Here is a 19356-nt window from a genome sequence, read left to right on the forward strand (position 1 = left end):
ACACACACACACACATACATGCACACACACACACGCACACACATACACATACACACAAATGCACACACACGCATACACACACACATACACACACATATGTATACACAAACACACACACACACACACACACACACACACACACACACATGCATACACAAACACACACACACACACACACACTCTGCACTTCTTTCTACACGCAGTACACACAAGTCATACCAGATATCTGACTCTTCAAAAAAGTCAGAAATTAACACACGCTACAAAGCCATGCAGATAACAAGACATCATGCTGCTAGCTGGCATTGTGTATACTGAAAGAGAAAAAGAGAACATAGATAATGCTAAATTATTCTTCTTTGTAAGGTAATCAGTAATATTTTCACTAGAAAACTGTGTTATATCAGAGATAACTAAACAGTGCAATATAAAGTTTAAAAGAGCTTGGCATGCATAATACATAAAAAATGACACAGAAATTGGGCATAAAAGTTATAAGGATAAACAAAGATGAGAGAGAAAGAAAGTAAAATAGAGAATGAGATGCATGAACAAGAGGACATCGTTTGAAAACTCAAACTCAATGGCTAAGCTGGGATATAAAGAAGTATTATTCCACAGAAAGGATGGAGTATAGCAGATGTAACCTTCCTAAAAAGGTAATAAAGTTAAAAAGTAAAGAGACTCAATTCAAGAATGCATGAGGCAAGGATAAGGCATTTATAATAAGGACTTGGGATGATTGTGAATAAATTATTAGATAAGTATAAATTCCTAAATATATAGAACCAGCATCCTATCCATTAAATGATATGTAGACTAGGTGAGTCATATGTTTTATCAGTCATCATAATGTATATATATATATATTTCTGGCAAATGACTAGCTGCAACTTCCAATTCAAAGAAGACAGACAGTAAAGGAGTCAGCAGCAATCTGGGTTTCCCTCAATTAATATAAGACAGCAAATGTGCAACAGTAATCCCTCTGCACAAAGGGAGATCATCAACTGACCCTGGGAACTATGGACCCATAAGCTTGACTAGCAGCATCTGCAAGGACATCAAAAGAATCATTATGGACCTTATCAACAAGGACATACGTAATCTTCGAAATCTGGACCCAACCCAGTTTGGATTTGTTAAGGGTAGATTATACATGTTAAGACTGTGTGACTTTGAGAAAGTCACCATGGCAATGGACAAGGGAAAGATGGTGCATACCATCTGCTTTGACCTAGCCAAGGCATTTGACACAATCCCCCACTCAGGTATTATAAATGAACTCTTCAAATTAGGAATTAACCCCTACATCACTAAATGAGTAGCCAATTGGCTCACTAACAGGACATATACTGTCAAAGTGAGTGAATTCACCTCTAGCAAATGACCAGTCACTAGTGGCATACCACAGGTTTCTGTGCTTGGCCCTTTACTGATCAAAATTTATTTCTCTGACTTCCAAGCAAACTTGGTAGGCCCTTTACTAACCAAGTTCACTGACAATTGCAAACTGGGAGCAATCATTGAGTCCAAGAACAATGTTACTATACTGCAGAAAGGGTTAACTCAGACAAACAATTGATGCTAACACCATGGATTAAAGCTAAATGCAAAAAAATGCACTGTTATTCCATTTAGGAAAGCTGACATCCCTGTTATTACATTATAGACAGAAACCCCCTAATGTAGATCCAGTGGTACGTGATCTGAACAAGCAGAAAAAGCCAGGAACAAGTCATGCTGGAGATATAGATACATCTCCCTCAGACAGCCCTTCTCTGGGACAAGCCTCCAATTCACATGAAAGAGAGCCCCTCCCTGGCCCTCTTCAAACGTGACCTAGATCAATGGATAGGAGACCACAAATTCACTCCTGGGCTGGTGCCCATGTCCCTCATGGACAGAGGCAGTCAGTATGATTAACCATAGACTCTTATGTCTGTGAACATTACTTACCTAACCACTGAAAAATTCAGGCTGCTCAGGATAAATATGGCTAAACTTCTAAGGGCCCTAGGGCTGTTAGCCTAGTAACCTTGTATGAACCTATGAACCACTGAGTTTATGTCCTTAATTTCTGAAAAATCAAAGGAGTCAGGTTTGGACGCTGAGCTTATTTCTGATGGAAGCTATTCCATATTGTACAAATGAGGGAAGAATAATCTAATAATACATTCAGGTACCCAGAATCACTCATTAGTGCTTATAGTAGGGGTATTATTTTCCTAGAACCTTCCTGATAGCAAAGTGATTACTGTAAGCAAAGCAAATCCTTTAAAGATGAGACGCTGGTTTTCCTACAAAAATCTTGAAAATGTGTGTTGAATAAAAGTGGATCAAAATGCACAAAACTGGTGTTTCAAGTAAAGTTATCAGAAGTGAATTTTTAAACTTTCTGACCAATTCAGAGAAGTTAATAGAATTATACCTTTCCCCCATCTAGCTAATTATGGAATGACCAACACAATCTTCCAGAGAACTAGAAGGCATTATGAACCAGAGAATAATTATAAACATTAAAAAAGGAGGGGGATGTTAGAGAAATAGCATAAGAGTGCTCTTGTTTCATAGTTGTTAAACAAAATCACCTTTACAGTTACAGCTACATACTCTGAGCTGAACAAAGGAGGGGCACTGACTACAATTCTGATCTGTGATATATAACAATAAGTATCCTGTTTTATTATTTTTACTAGTTATTGCTTATTCTAGCCATTTATAGCATTTTTATTGTCTGCTGCATACTTGTTACTGTATTTTATTGCTATAAACCAATCTGCACGGTTTTACTAAAATTGTCTGCCTTACAGAGCCTGTTAAGTCACGTTTGTTACTGTTGCACTGTTTGTAAAGCTTTTTTAGCTAGTTTCACTGTGTGAAAGATATTAACTGCAAACTTTTTCCATTTGTTAAGCATCTGTTTGTTTGTTGTGATTTCCTGCCAAGGCGTGTATCATATAACTGATTTGTTTGCAGTTAAAAGTATTCTCTAGAGTCTCCTTGCTCCTTTATTTGTTTAAAATTTTCATTTAGTGGCTCACTACTGTTTTTCTGCTGTGATAAACATTTCTGTAGTGTTTTCTGTCTAAAATAGTGTAGCTAGTAGCTGTAGAACAGCCCAGTTCAGGTTTGCTGTCTCTGGGGCCTGGTAGTTTGTTTGCAGTGTTTGTTTGTTCTGAGCACATGCTACAGGCCATCTTGCCTTAGCAGAAGCCTTTCTTCACTTTAACGAGAGTAATTGTTGTCGATTGCATGCTGACTGGTAAAGGTTGGCTGGTCTAGGGCTTGGAGTAAGCACTTATTGGTTCTTTTGAGCTTTTTTAAGTTGTTTCAGGTTGTACCTTCTGGTATTTAAGCCCTACCTTTGAGAGGATTTCTGTCTATACACACTGAGCTGAGCAGAGGATGGGCACTAACTACAACTCTGATCTGTGATATATAGCAATAAGTATAATTTTTTTGCTTATTTTACCAGCTTTTGTTTATTGTTTATACTAGCCATTTATCACACTTTTTTATTGATTTCCTGCCAAGGAGTGTATCATATAACTGATATGTTTACAGTTAAAAGCATTATCTATTTCCCGGTTAGGGGTCGCCACAGCGGAACTCCGGTCTGCTAATGATTGGCAATAGATTTTCACAAATGCCGAGGTGCCAGCTCGACGTTCAACCTTCAATGAAGGCATGCCCATTTACGCATTTATTAACTGGAAATTTTCTCGATTTGTTAAGCATCTGTTTGTTTGTTCTGATTTCCTGCCAAGTATGTCATATAACCAAGTTGTTTGCAGTTAGAAGCATTCCCTAGAGTCTCTTTGCTCCTTTTTCTGTTTAAAACTTTTATTTAGTGGCTCACTGTTGTTTTTCTGCTGGGATAAATGTTTCTGTAGTATTTTCTTTCTAAAATGGTGTAGCTAATAGCTGTAGCACAGTCCATTTCAAATTTGCTGTCTCTGGGGCCTGGTTGGTTGTTTGCAGTGTTTGTTTGTTCTGAGCACATGTTCCAGTCCATCCTGCCTTAGCAGAAGCCTTTCTTCACATTAGTGAGAGTAATTGTTGTTGATTGGCTGCTGACTGGTAAAGGTTGGCTGGTCTAGGGCTTAGAGTAAGCACTCATTGTTTCTTTTGAGTTTCTTTAAGTTGTTTCAGGTTGTACCTTCTGGTATTTAAGCCCTATCTTTGAGAGGATTTCTGTGTATACACACTGAGCTGAGTGAAGGAGGGGCACTATTTAACCCCTACCTTTGAGAGGATTTTTATCTATGCACACTAAGCTGAGCGAAGGAGGGCACTGACTACAACTCTGATCTGTGATATTAACAATAAGTATCCTGTTTTTTTTTTTGGATTATTTTTACTAGTTATTGCTTTTTCAAGCCATTTATAGCCCTTGTTTATTGTAGGGATTAAAGTAAGCACTCATTTCTTTTGAGCTTCTTTAAGTTGTTTCAGGTTGTACCTTCTGGTATTTAAGCCCTACCATTGAGAGGATTTATGTCTAAACACACTGAGCTGAGCAAAGGAGGGGCACTATTTAAACCCTACCTTTGAGAGGATTTCTGTCTAAACACACTGAGCTGAGCGAAGGCGGGCACTGACTACAACTCTGATCTGTGGTATTAGCAATACGTATCCTGTTTTTTTATTTTTACTAGTTATTGCTTATTCTAGCCATTTATAGCACTTTTCTATTGCATGCTGCATACCTTTTACTATATTTTATTGCTATAAACTTATCTGCATGGTTGTACTAAAATTATCTGCCTTACAGTGCATGTTAATCATGTTTGTTATTGTCACACTGTTTGTAAACCTTTTTTAGCTATTTTCACTGTGTGAGAGGTATTAACTGTAAATTTTCTCCATTTGGTAAGCATCTGTTTGTTTGTTCAGATTTCCTGCCAAGTAGTCTATCATATAACCGATTTGTTTGCTATTAAAAGCATTCTCTAGAGTTTCCTTTCTTCTTTATCTGTTTAAAACTTTCATTTAGTGGCTCACTGCTGTTTTTCTGCTGTGATAAACATTTCCATAGTGTTTTTTTTGCCTAAAATAGTGTAGCTAGTAGCTGTAGCATAGTTTACCTCCCTACCTCCCTAGTGGTATCTTGTTCTTATACTTAGTGGCTTTGCAGTTGTCCACCCCTACTGTACATTTGATCTGAGACACTCCTCTCACTCTAGCGTCATTAGTTCTTTCTACCTAATACAGTGAACATTTGAGAAGGACAACCCTCTTAGTTTCTTAACCTTGAATTATCTTCTGTTCTTCCTCTCTCCCTTTCCATTTTACTTAAACAGACAACCAAAAAAAAACCTTTATTCAGCTGCTTACTGATTTTACAGTATTTGTGTTTCCTCCTCCAACTCTATTACTTCATCTTGGTTTTTCTACTACTTGTTCTCTAAAGTGTTCAATTGCATGTTCTCTGCTGCATTTATTACTGCTGTTTTTAGCCTGTTTAAATTTTAAATGTTATTCTAAGTCTCTTAGTTTCTGTTTAAGCACTTAGGCTTTAGGCCTTCCCCTTAGCTCTCCCTGGCCTCTCTTCCTCAGATTCTGACAAATATGGATGGACAGTTTCCTACGATTTCTCCTGCCAGCCTGGTCAATATGAGTATCCTAAGATAGTGTAGCAACTGCCTCATGTACACAGACAACCATCTACTACTATCACCTAAGAACACAATTTGTGAGGAATGCAAATACATAAAGAAGCTAGAGTTTATGCTCTCTCCCTTGCAAACCAGTACATCTAGCACTGAGAAGGTTGCCAGCACAATCACTATACATCAAACACCACCCACAAATACACAACACACACCCACATATGCGGAGGTCCTCAACAAGAACAAACCCAACCAAAGGAGACCTCAGAGGCAAAAACACATAAGAACTCCACAACCCTCCAAACCATTTACCATGCATAGTTCACACACCAGTTTCTCACAATATCTAAGGCCTAACCATAAACCCAACATATTAGTCATAGGAGACTCCATTGTAAGACATGTTTGTGCCTCTCACCAGGCTGGATAAGGAGAAAGTCACGGTTAGTTGTTTGTCAGGTGACAGAATCCACCATATTACACATGCACTCAAGTCTCTCAACAGCAGGTACTGTTATGACTTTTTCATAGTCCATGTTGGTGTGAACGGCTTGAGGTGTACCTCCCTGGACTATATGAAGAGAGACATGACTGAGCTCACTGAACATGTGTCCCAGGCAGGTATGTCCCTAGCCTTTAGAAGCATTCTACCATCACACAGAATGATGCCTCAATGCAAACAGTAAATGACTGACTTTAACAATTGGCTTAGTTTCTGGTGTCATTCTATGGGGATCCAGTACCTGACAGCCTGGGAAGATATGATCAACAAATCACAATGCTTTGCTAGAGATGGCCTGCATCTCTCTCACTTGGGCTTCAAAGGCCCTTGCCTCCCCCATAGTGCCTTTTTAGGAAAAGTCATAAGGTCAATACTACCAACATAAAAAATTTCAAGAAAACACAAATTAAAGGTCGTGCTGCTAAAAACTAGGAGTCTAAACATGAAACTGCACTTATTGCAAGCATTCTTAACCCGGGAAGATGCTGACATTTGTGCAGTCACAGAAACCTGGTTCAAAATGGAGAGCACCCCAGACTTACCTGGTTACTTATCTTATCACACATTCAGACTCCAAACTGTGGGCAGCAAAGCCAAAGGAGGTGGAGTTTCAATATAGATTAAAGACACACATGCCTCCAGGCTGATCAAACAGTATGATGACCAGGAGGCACTCTAGCTGCAGTTAACCACTGACTAGACCCCTATTCAAATTATAGCTAGTTACAGCCCCCCCCCAAATTTGACTCAAGATGCCCACTCAACCTATCGTAACCTCTTCAAATCTATCCAGATTCAACAATTTACCCTGATCCTGGAAGACTTTAATTACCCAACCATAGATTGGAAAAACTACTCATGCCAGAATACAAATTCCCAGAGATTCCTCAATTTTATCAATGTAAATGCTTTGGAACAGCTAGTCAATATCTCCATAAGAGGTGATAATATCATGGACTTGGTATTAACCAACATGAGTAACCACTGCAGCATCCCTACAGTATCATACTCCCTGGCAACATCCGAACATAAAGCAGTCGATTTCAAAGTCACCATAACCCCTGACCCCCCCCCCCCCAGTTAGGGTTAAACAAAAAGATTTCTCAAAAGCTGATTACAACCTCCTGAGGGATGGTATAAACAGCTTCCCAACCCCTCCCCCACTGTAGGAACTGGCACCAATGTCCAAATCTACACCAAAATACTATATGAGAATTTATATAGATGCATTAAATCAAAAATACCCGACGGGACAAAATCATGATCTGCAAGGAAGAGTAAACCTGTATGGTGGACAATAAATAAACTATATAACAAAAGGGAAAAGGACCAAGAAGGAGCAGGTGCCCAGTTGGAAGCCATCTCTCCTTACCCTGAACAAGCAAATAAGAGCACTAGTGAAATCCTCTAAAGCCAACTGTGAGTCCAAATTGGCCATATCTACTAGAGACAATCATAAGGCCTTCTTCACATATGTCCAAATCTCAAAAAAGTACCCAGATCTGTTCTGAACTGGTGGTCAAGGACGCCACATACACAAATGTAGATATAGCCAATCTAATAGCTGACTGATTCAGTGAAAACTTCTCCCCTCTACCTCCCTCATCAGTAAATCAGGACATCCCCAGTACCTGCCCTCAACCCCTTTGCACTAGGGAACAGGTCATCACTACCCTATCAAAGGCAAAAAATACAACCTGCATGGGACCTGATAACATCCCTGGCTGCATCCAGCATCAACTCAGGCTTGAACTTGCAGCACCATTAGGTACCCTATTCAATCAAAGCCTGAGTACCGACTTTATCCCAGCCCAGTGAAGGACAGCCACTGTCATCCCTTTACATAAAGGTGGAGCGTCCACTGATCTGGGAAATTATAGACCCATCAGCCTAACTAGTCTGATCTGTAAGGCCATGGAATGGATTATATGGACCACATTAACAGGGACATTGGCAACCTCCAAATGCTTGACACCACATAGTTTGGCTTTGTCAAGGGGAGGTCATGTCTGTTACATCTGGTCGATTTCTTTGAGACAGTCACCAAAGCCATGGACAAGGGGAAGATGGTGCACACCACCTACCTTGACTTGGTCAAAGCCTTTGACACTATTCCCCACTTGGGCATAGTAGATAAACTCTCTCAACTAGGCATCAATACATATGCTACCAAATGGGTAGCAAACTGGATCACTGATAGAACTCACCTAATCAAAATAGGGGAAGCCACCTCAAGCAGTCAACCTGTAATGAGCCGCATACCCCAGGGATCAGTCCTGGGGTCTCTTTCAGTCAGGCCTTACTTCATTGCAGTGCAGGCCAAAACCAGTGGACTATGGCTGTCCAAGTTTGCAGATGACTGCAAGCTGGGAGCAGTCATCAATTCCCCAAGTGATACGGACATCCTCCAAGAGGGTCTCACCCAAAAAATGATTGGAACCAGAAACATGGCCTCAAGCTGAATGCCAAAAAAATGCATCATCATCCTATTTTGGGAGAATGACATCCCCATATATTATCACATTAATAACAATGTCCTAAGTACACAAGCAGTAGTGAGGGATTTCGGCATCCAGGTTGATAGCAACCTGACTTTTGACTACCATGTTGCTTCCATTGTACAGAAAGCTTTCTACACGGCCCACCTCATACGTAAAGGTATCTCATCCAGGGACAAAAAGGTAATAACTTCCCTGTATTCTTCCCTTATAAGGCAAATTATTGAGTACACTGCCCACTTCAGCATGTACCTCACAAAGCACATGCAGCAGCTGGAAAGACCACAGAGGTTCCTCACCAGGAGAATCCTGGGCCTTAAACATCTACCCTATACAGATAGGCTAAAAGTCCTATTTCTCTACTCAGTTGCATACAGACTCCTCAGGGGTGACCTCTATTTTGCATATAAAGCAATCTCCAACCCCACCCTGATGGGACTGCTGCATATCCACAAATCAAGCTCCACTCGAGCAACCTGTATGCCTGACCCTAACTTGGCCTGTGATATCAATAGGACTTGTTGGCAAGACAGATTTGTATCCCAGAGACTCCCCAATCTGTGGACTAGACTTCCTCTCCACGTCAAGCACAGTACTTTATTATCTCTTTTTAAGCGCAACCTGGATAACTGGATGGGAAACAGAAAAAACATCCTTGGGATTCCACCTGTGTCCCTGATGGACAGAGGCTTTGGGTGCTGACTTGTCTAAACATCGGCTAAAGTCTTGGCTAGGCTTTTAAGGGCCTCAGGGCCAATAGCCTAGTAACCTCCTATAATCCTATGATCCTATCAAGAATATATTTTTTAATTTTCTTACGGTTATTGACATTTGTTTACCAGGAAAGTCCTTCTGGGTAATAAATACCCAATTGCAGAAGAGGAGGCCTGAGGAGGAAAGCTGCAGAGAGTTAGATAGCATCAACTAAAACAGTAGTACAGATGTAGTTAAAAAAAAGTATATACATACACATATATATATATATATATATATATATATATATATATATATATATATATATATGTATACACACACACACACACACACACACACACATACACACATACAAACATACAATTTGACAATAGAGCATAAGGAGACACAAGTGAAGTTATAATAAAAAATGACAATTCAGTATAGCTATCAGTAATATTAGAAGTATAGTCCATTATGTTAGGAAATAAAAAAGTGTAAAATAAAATACACAAGTTTCCCCTATGAGTGGAGAGAGGGCAGGTGTTGAAAGGAACAGTCTGATAATAGGATGAGCAGTTAGTATGAATGAAAAGTATTTGTTGATGAAGATCATACAGGTGAGGTGCATGGTCATAGCCTCAAGTTATTGAGAAATTCTTTGAAAGAGGACTTAACTACATGCAGGCTGGATATACAGTAGTTCTGATTGAATTTGGGATAGAGTTCCATAATCTGGCAATGCAGTGTGTGTATAGACTTTGTCCCACACTTTTTTGGGTTTATTGATTTCAAGCAGGTTTTTGTTTTGAGAGTGCAGATGGCAATTTGTGAGATAGTGGTGAAGTACTAAGGAGATAGAAAGGCAGGAAGAGGGAATGTATAGTGTCTTATGGGTTAGAAGAAGCTGCATATGGGATAGTTGATGTGATATTTCTAACCAGTTGAGAGCATATAATGAAGAACAATGATGAGTTTACATGGCAGTTTAGCTACAAATATAGCTACCTTATTATAGCATTACTCCAGTTTTGATTTAAGAAAGATCTGGTTGTTAAAATAGGTGAGTTATAGAGAAGACAAGATAAAAAAATATATTTACTAGAAGGAGTAAGGCTTTTTTTCTCTATACAGCAGACCTAGCTTTAAATGAGTTTTGTACAGTTTTGTATGTGAAGGTCAATCTTTAAATTATCATCTATGGTGGCTCCAAGCAATTTGTTATGGGTAGCTACTTGAATAGCTGTATTGTTTAGAGAGGTAATGTGGAAGTTAATTTTAGAATTGGTATGGGCTACAATAAAGCTACTCTGTTCCATTGCCATTAAATGCAAGTACATGTAAAATTTGACAATGCAAGACAAAATAAAAAAAAGCAATAAATAAAAATATCAAATCTTTTTAAAGCATGGTAAAACATTTTTAAAATGATATGATAGGAATAATGTATGCTGGGGAGTATCCTGTATAAACATTTATTTACTCCAGGCATGAGTGGAAGTCATAAGGACTATACTTGGATAGGCATGACTAAGTACCATGACAACACACTCGTCTTAATTAACAAGTTTACCTCCAGCAGCCAAAACACATTTTTTAATAAGGATAAGGTCACCCCTGCACATTCCAGGTTCAGAAATGACAAATTAGGGTGATAGTTATGCCTCTTCTTCTTTTGTTTTGCTTCAAACTTTGCCACAGAGAATGAGAGTTTCACAAGAGGAGAACATTGATCTTCACCTGAGGCACACCCTTCTAGACAGAATAAAGCAAACTTTCAGGAACAGCCAAATATAAACTTGAGTTCGCTAGCCTGCTAGAGATTCCAGACTCTCATGTGCCTGCAGTGAGTAGATGTATTCTTCAATGACTGAAAAGTTTGGACATTCCTAAAGGCACTCTTTCTCTTTAAATGAATTGTAGACATGAATATATATCTATATATATATATCTATATCTATATCTATATATATATATATATATATATATATATATATATATATATATATATATATATACACACACACACACACACACAGTGTATATATATATATATATATATATATATATATATATGTATTATATGTGTGTGTGTGTGTGTGTATATATATATATATATATATATATATATATATATTTATGTATATAAACAATGATAGAAACCAAGTATTGACACCACCAAAGCATTTATCATGAACTGTTGCACTTTAATAAATAAAAAAAAAAACTTTAAAATGTATGTAAAAGATAAGAACTTTAAGGTAGTTTCTGTATCCTTCATCAGATCACATCCAAAAATAGACAATCAGGTATTTAAAAGTCCATTCAATCCAATCAGGAATTGTATTTAACCCTATGCCTCATAAGGGTGGGTTTGAGAGAAAGTCATGTATTAAGACCAGGAGATGTGTCAGCCTGTAGGTCTCTCTCCACTGCATCTCCACAAATTCAGTTTCTGTCAAGTCCCCACCTCAAATATTTTGAGATATAATTTGCAGGACCTGAAAGGAGAAGACATGCTGAGGATATCCTAAAATATGTATAAACAGTGGACTCCTCATCCTTTAACTGAATGTCACTGATGTGTTTGGAAATTCTCTCTATGAATTGTCTATTAATTTTTTCTATATAAAAACTTTGACAACCATGACAACATGTAACATAGATCACATTGCATGTCTTGCAATTAGTGTAAAATCTCAGCATATATCACTTAGAAATTGTTGGATGTACAATGCCTCGAATTTTAGAAATATACTTGCACATGGTGCCATTTTTGCATAGGTAGGTTCCCAATCTACTTGATCAAGGTTGATCCTGCTTTACATACTCCTGGCATAATAAATATTTAATATTTCGGTTCCTGAAGGTAAAAGCAGGAGTATAATGTTGTCATCACCGAGGAGAACTTTGCAGTTATTCCTCACTATATCACATATATATCTAATAGAAGTGGAATAGTCTAGAATAACCCTGGTACGATCATTAGGTGGCACAATATTATAAGTCATAGTAGCTGTGTCATCTCTTATTGAAAAATAAGGTCTACCTTTCATATTTGTCTGTCTCTTGACCTCAGTTAGATGACACTGGAAGTCCTTATATTAAATGATATGTGTGGATTAAAAAAGTATAGCCCTCACCATACTTGTTACAGACAACTATCAGAGACAGGCTGGAAGATGTTGGGTATCTCTGAGGCTTCAGCCTCAAGTATTTTATAGCATTTATTTGATGTTATCCTAGCTCATATGGATGAGTATTTTTTCCCACTGTTACCACAGGACTGAGGCACCATCATGTGTTCCTACTGTAGATTGTACCCATGTGGCTAGGCTATCAGGGCACCATCTGCATCACAGGAGAGGGAGTTACCATAACAGAAAAGGGAACCATTCCATCAATGTCAAGATGTTTGATTTACAGCTGTATGACCACTATATTGATAATTCTCCCAAATGTATTTATAATTTGTTATCCAGTGTAGCCCCACTAGGCTAGTAGCCTCTTTTCAAGAGAGACCTGAGTTACTTACACTACTAGGGGGAAATTTAGCCAGGGCATCATGGAACTTCCCTACTTGACATTGTTGTGAGTGGGAACCGTTTTGGAGGAGTACTTCCTGTTTCTGTTCTAGACACAGAGGGGGCCCAGAGAAAGAGAGAGGCAGATGGAGAGAGAAGTAGAAGATGGAGTAGTGAAAGAAATGAAGGAGAAAGCAAATATTGAGACCAGAGAATGTGTGCAGGATTCTGAGGAAATGTTTCAAATAAACCTGTTTGATTTAGATAAGTCAGCAAATGATGAATGTATGATTAGAACCCTCTAGTTCAGAGGGTTGCTGGATGCTTTACTTAAAGAGATGGCGGTACAGAATGAGCCAGAAAATTAAGGAGATGTTTCCTGGGTGACATTATGAAGAAAATACAAAAGGAGGATGCAGATGAAGAATGGTGGTGAGATGAAAAAAAAAACATATGCAGAGAAAGCAAAAGAAATCAAAAGTGAGGTAGCAGAAAAGAAGGCAGAAAAACAGAAATATATGATAATCAAAGTATAGAAGGCAAAGAAATGGACAGGTATGAAGTGAGAGGCAATTTAACAGCCCTGTGAAGAAATTAGACACTGCCATCTGTGCTAGCATGTCTGGTTAAAGTTTTGTATATAATTTCAGATTGTCCTGTGGATTGTCTGCCAGCATGACTGGCTATGATATTGTAAATAAGTTCTTATGTGTTGATGTATGATCTGTTTGTACAGAATGTTTTAATGACTTGAACAATGTCCTTGTACATTTCTAACTGTGGATGTTTGTGAAGAGAGATTCGAAAGGCAAATTGTCTCAAATTCAGCTGATCAGCAGATGTCATCAGAATGTTGACAGTTGCTATATGTTACTGACAGAAGCAGAAAAACAAGAATGAACTTTTAAAAAACAGCTGTTGGTTGAATTTAAAAATATGAAATGAAAATTAGATTTGGAACAGTTGACAGGCCAGTCTACAGTTCTCAGTTTATCACAGATGTACTGTGCAGTGGATACACCATAAAAGGGCTCACCAAGAACTGTAAGCCTGTCTTTGCTCTGTTGCAGTAACTTAGTTTAGATCAGAGACAGTCTTCTTTAGTTAGTTAGGAAATTATAACTAATCAGTTAGAGTTTTTTTCTGAATGTTGGATCTCTGTCCTACAGTATTGATTTAGTTTTCCTGGTGATTAAGTTCTGTTTGTTTATTGGGGATTACTGTTTTATATTTTTAATCATTTTGCTCTGATTAAAGTGACAGTCTCATATTGGAGTCAGTAGTGAGGATTGACATTCCTTAGTTACTGGCACAGGATAATAAGGAATGTCACATTATTTGGTGGCAGTTCAGTGGGATATTATCTAGATGTCACATTCATTGGTGGCAGTCCAGTGGGATATTAAGCAGACATCACAAGTGCTTTGTGTGTAAAACCACATGAGGTAAGAGCATTTATTTTTATTAACAATGAGACATTTTGTGACATTATATCCAAGACTGTGTTTTCAATGGAAAATTTTCTTGGCTATAAAAGCATTTAACAGGGAAGCAAAAAATAAACTTTATGTACAAATTTGAACAGAGGTAGAAAGAGAGACTTTGAAAGGATATTTCAAAGCTTTATATAAAGAAGTACTGGACATTGCAAAAGTTTATAAGAAAAGGTGTTTGTGGACTGGTTCCTGGGATTGCAATCGTGTGATAAAACTAGAAATGGAAAATATACATATATCAAGCATTATAAATGTGGATGGGAATAGGGTATTGTAAAATACTGGGTACAACCCAAAACATGTTTTTTTTTTAATTTGTGTGTGTGTGTGTTTGTGTGTGTGTGCGCGCGCGCGTGTGGAAAAAAAAGGACATTTGATGAATAACGGTGACAAATGAAAATGTTATGTCTGTGGGAAAATTGGACATGCTGCAAAAATGTAAATTAAAATGTTATAAATGTAACAACATTGGACATTTATAGAAGGATTACAAAAAATGAAAATAACAGTAAGGAAAAAGAAAAAGAAGGAGGAAGTGTGCAAAGAGAAGAAATTTTAGAAGTAAAAATAAAAGGAAATTAGATGAGAAAAAAAATTAAAGAGGATATAGAAGAAGGCTCTGAAATAAGTGATGAAGAATACATAATCTGGGAGATAATAAAAGGAAAAAATACATTCTATTGGTAAAAAGGTAAAAGACAGAAAAAAAATTAAAGGGATAAGTACAAAAAGAAAGAAAGGAAGTTAATGAAAAAGAACATAAATATATATATATATATATATATATGTATATATATATATATATATATATATATATATATATATATATATATATATATGTACATATATATACTAAATGTTGGGGTTTAGTATAATGGTTAAGGTGTATGACTCACAAACATAAGGTACACTGTTTAACTCTCACCTTTGGGAAGAAAATTGGTTAGGTTTGCAATGGCCTGTTAAGAAATCTAGCCTCATAATTAACTATGAACTTATGAAACCATGAGTCAAAGAGAAAATGAAACTTTTACAGTGCTTTCTGTAAATGCGAAAGAGTAACAAGAATAGGAATTTCACAGTGGTATAATACATGTGATGTAGATGTAATTATATTAGAAGACACAAGATGTTTAACAAATGAAGAAATATTGCAAACAGAAATTATGGTCAAGAAAGATAATTTGGAATTTGGAATTTGGGAAATGAGAGATATTCTGGAATAGCCATATTCTTTAGGAATTCGGTAAATATATTAGATGTAACTCTAGCAAAAATGGGAAGAGTAACCATTGTAGATTTAAAATGGAAAGAACAAGTATATAGAATTATAACATTATGTGCTTATACTAACTGTAACGGAAGGGAGAGCTTACTTCATCAGGTTTTAAATATGTAGTGATAAATATGAATATTATAATGACAAGAGACTTTAACTATGATTTAAGAGGCAAGCGTAAAATGAAAAGAAATGATATAAGAAAATTGTTAGACGTTATAAGATGTGGTAAGTTAAAACTTTGGGACAAAAATTCATGGACTTAAAAAAGGGGTATGTATAGAACTGAAATATATAAGGTTTAATTATAGGAGAAGGGGAGATAGTTGAGGCTGAATTTTCTGATCATCTTGCAATAAGGCTAGTGATAAAATAAAACAAGGCATATATAAAAATAAACAACTGAATTAAAAGGATAAATAAGAAAGCAATGAATGAAGAAGAACATAGATTAGTAATACAGTTATGGAAAGATCATATTACTATGAGAACACTATAAAAAATTGTCTGAATGGTGGATATTTAAGGAAAAATATATAAAAAAAGTCTACAGTGGCAGTATAATGTGAGGAAAGTAGAGAAAGAAAAATATGAAAAAAATATAACAATGCATTGGAAAATTTAGAACAGAGTGTTATAAATTAGTTTGAAAAAGAAAAATAGTTATATTAAAGAAATCAATAAAAAATGCAAGAGTTTTTAATCAAAGATAGTTTTTCAAAAGGAAAAAGAGAAGAAGTAACAGATTACTTAAGCAGATTAGTAAAGGAAGATGGTGGTGTAATGAGAGAAATAAAAAATGTAAAAGGAGAAATAGAAAGAACTAAGGAAAATATTATGACCAGTGTAGTACAATATGTTCAAGAAATGTTTATGGAAAACAAGAAGGTAGTTAAAAAAATGGAAAGTAAAAAAAAAAGTTAACAGAAAAAGATAATAAAGAATTGGAAAAAGGAGATTTCATTAAATGAACTAGATAAAGTATTATGACAAGTAAACATAGATTCAGCTGCAAGCCCAGATTGAATAGAGTATGAAGTGTATAAAAATTTGAGGGATTGGTGAAAAAAAAAAAAAATATCTATATATATATATATATATATATATATATATATATATATATAAATATATTATTAAAGATTTTGAATGAATGATTAAATGAAGGCTTCTTGTATAAAGAAATATGTAGTGGAATACTTAAATTCATATGGAAGAAGAAAAATAGAAGAGAATTAAAAACTGAAGACCAGTAGTATTGAATAATAATGATTATAAGATCTTTATGAAAATAATAGAAACAAGATTTTAAACTAAAATGAAAAATATTATGGAAAACTGCATATATAGTATAATGGGAAAGGGGTGTCAAGAATTATCAATGATAGAGAAATTGTGGATAATATAATGAAAGAAAAGAAGCAAAAATCAAGATAGGTGATCTTAATAAGGCATTTGGCACAATTGGACATAAAATCATATGGGTAATGAAAGAATATGATATAATTGAGAAAGTTATGAAATTGTGTATGTCACCGTATAGTAATAATAAAATAAAAATACCCGCTAATGGCTGATTAAGCCAAGAAAAACATATAAGGAGTGGTGAAAGACAGGGATGTCCACTGAGTTAAAGAAGTAAGTAGAATTCAATGGGAAAAACAATAGAAGAAATAAAGCAAACATGCATTTTCTTGATAACATATAAATTATTCAGAAACATTTTTTTTTGATAAATTCCATACTGATGGGAAAAGTAGCATACTTAGTAGGTGTATTTATGTTGCAAACAGCATTTCAAAAGGAATTATTGCAAATATTTTTTTTCATCTATATGGGGTTCTATAATAAACCCAGTAAAAAGAGGAGTTTTGTATGTAAATAAAGGAGGAGGAGGTTTTGGCTTAATTAACTCAGTGATACTTGCTGCTTCATTAAATTTGTATAAAGTGTTAAAGTGGATAACCAAAAAAGAGATTAGTGATAAATTTTGAGGTATGGTAAAAAAGAGTAAAAGAAAAAAAAAGAATGTATAAATGAAGAAATAAAATGTTACTAAGAAAAATATTTTTGTGGAAAAATAAAATTGATGGTATAGAAAAAGATAGATAAGTAAGGTATAAGAATATAACGATAAAACATTACCATGTAAAACATTGGGAAAATCTAACAGATGAAAAAATATGGCTATAAAATAGGAAGCAAACTGGGTAATCAGAATATAGACTGTCAATATTTTTTATGGAGACTGATGATATATAAATTGCCAGTAAAAGAAAATATTCCATATGAAAAGAAAAGTGATAGAATATATTTACATTGTCAAGAAGCAGAAACTATTGAACATGTGGTTTTGAAATTTAAAAGTGTAAAAAGTTATGGGGAAAACTATGTAAAGATTTTTTGAAGATATAAAAAGAGTGGATACAATAAACATGGATATGATTAAATATGGGTATTATAAGAACAGAAGTAAAGAACATGTTAAAAGAGTAGATAAAGTGTTATATGGGCTATATGGAGTGAAATAATAAATTAAATTATGTTTCATGGTAAATGGATTTTAGCAACAATATTAAATAAAAGCAGATGCTGGTTATTGAAAAAGGAGTGTCATCTAATAGGGATGAAAATTTTGCATGACTGTAAAGGAAATTATGAATATGTGGAAACAGATTTGTATATTCATATATTTGTACATATGTAAATGTTTTGTAAATAAGAGTTATTTTTGTATACAAATAAAGAACCCTTTTGAAAGGTGGTCTGGGATCTTTCACATCCACCTGATGTATGATCAACTCAATCAGATGGGACCCCACTTTAATGCCTCATTCAGTGTAACATGCCCTGTATGCTGTACTTCAATGTCAGCTTTTGCTCTCCCTGGTGTTGGAATAGAACCCACATCTTTCTACACCAAATGCAAGTGTACTACCTGTTGTGCCACTGACATTACCACATGTCACACAATTCACAGTAAAGCCAATGCCTGCATGGTGGGATACAACATGGACATCTTGTTGGTAAGAGTAGCCAAAAATCACATAATATCTTGGTAGCTATTTTTATATAGTCTGACTTAGGTTTAGTGATAAACCACCCCATTTTTATGTTCGCCATCCCTGTTATGCTTTCAGGAAATACATGTGACCTACTCAAACCTTATCTAATGACACCAGTCCATAATCCATTTGGAGTTCAAAAAAATTGCTATAACTCTGTCCTGTTCCAGACACGAATAGTAACTGAGCAGGTGTTTGGTCTGTCTAAAGCCCATTTATGTTGCATGGATGAGTCTATGGCTTGTCCTCAGTATAACCCTGCAGCTGAATGCAGAATGTTTACTGCTTGCTGTTTTCTGCAGAATATGATTATGCATCAATCAAGTGGTGTACCACTGTTATATCTAGTGCTGGATGAAACCCCTATAAATCTTGCAGCTTTAACTGTCCTTGTATGAGGGACAACAACTACAGTAGCCATCCCACAGCAGCAATACAGTACTTTCTTAGACAGGCTCATGCAATGTTCATGGCAGTGCAGGCAATGTGGTAATTTCTAGTCCATAACACTGGGCCTTGACAATTACTACATGACAGTGCAAAGTCACAAAAGTTATTATTTGTTGCAAGTAGTGTTACCTATAGGCTATGTTGTATAATGCATGGTCTGATCACACTGTGCACCAGACCTTCCTCCACACACCATACACAAATGTATAGCTGTCATCAGTTGGATAGTGGTCACTG

The sequence above is a fragment of the Protopterus annectens genome, chromosome 5.part0, assembly GCF_019279795.1.
Source record: "Protopterus annectens isolate FY-2018-M chromosome 5.part0, PAN1.0, whole genome shotgun sequence".
Lineage (NCBI taxonomy): Eukaryota > Metazoa > Chordata > Ceratodontiformes > Protopteridae > Protopterus > Protopterus annectens.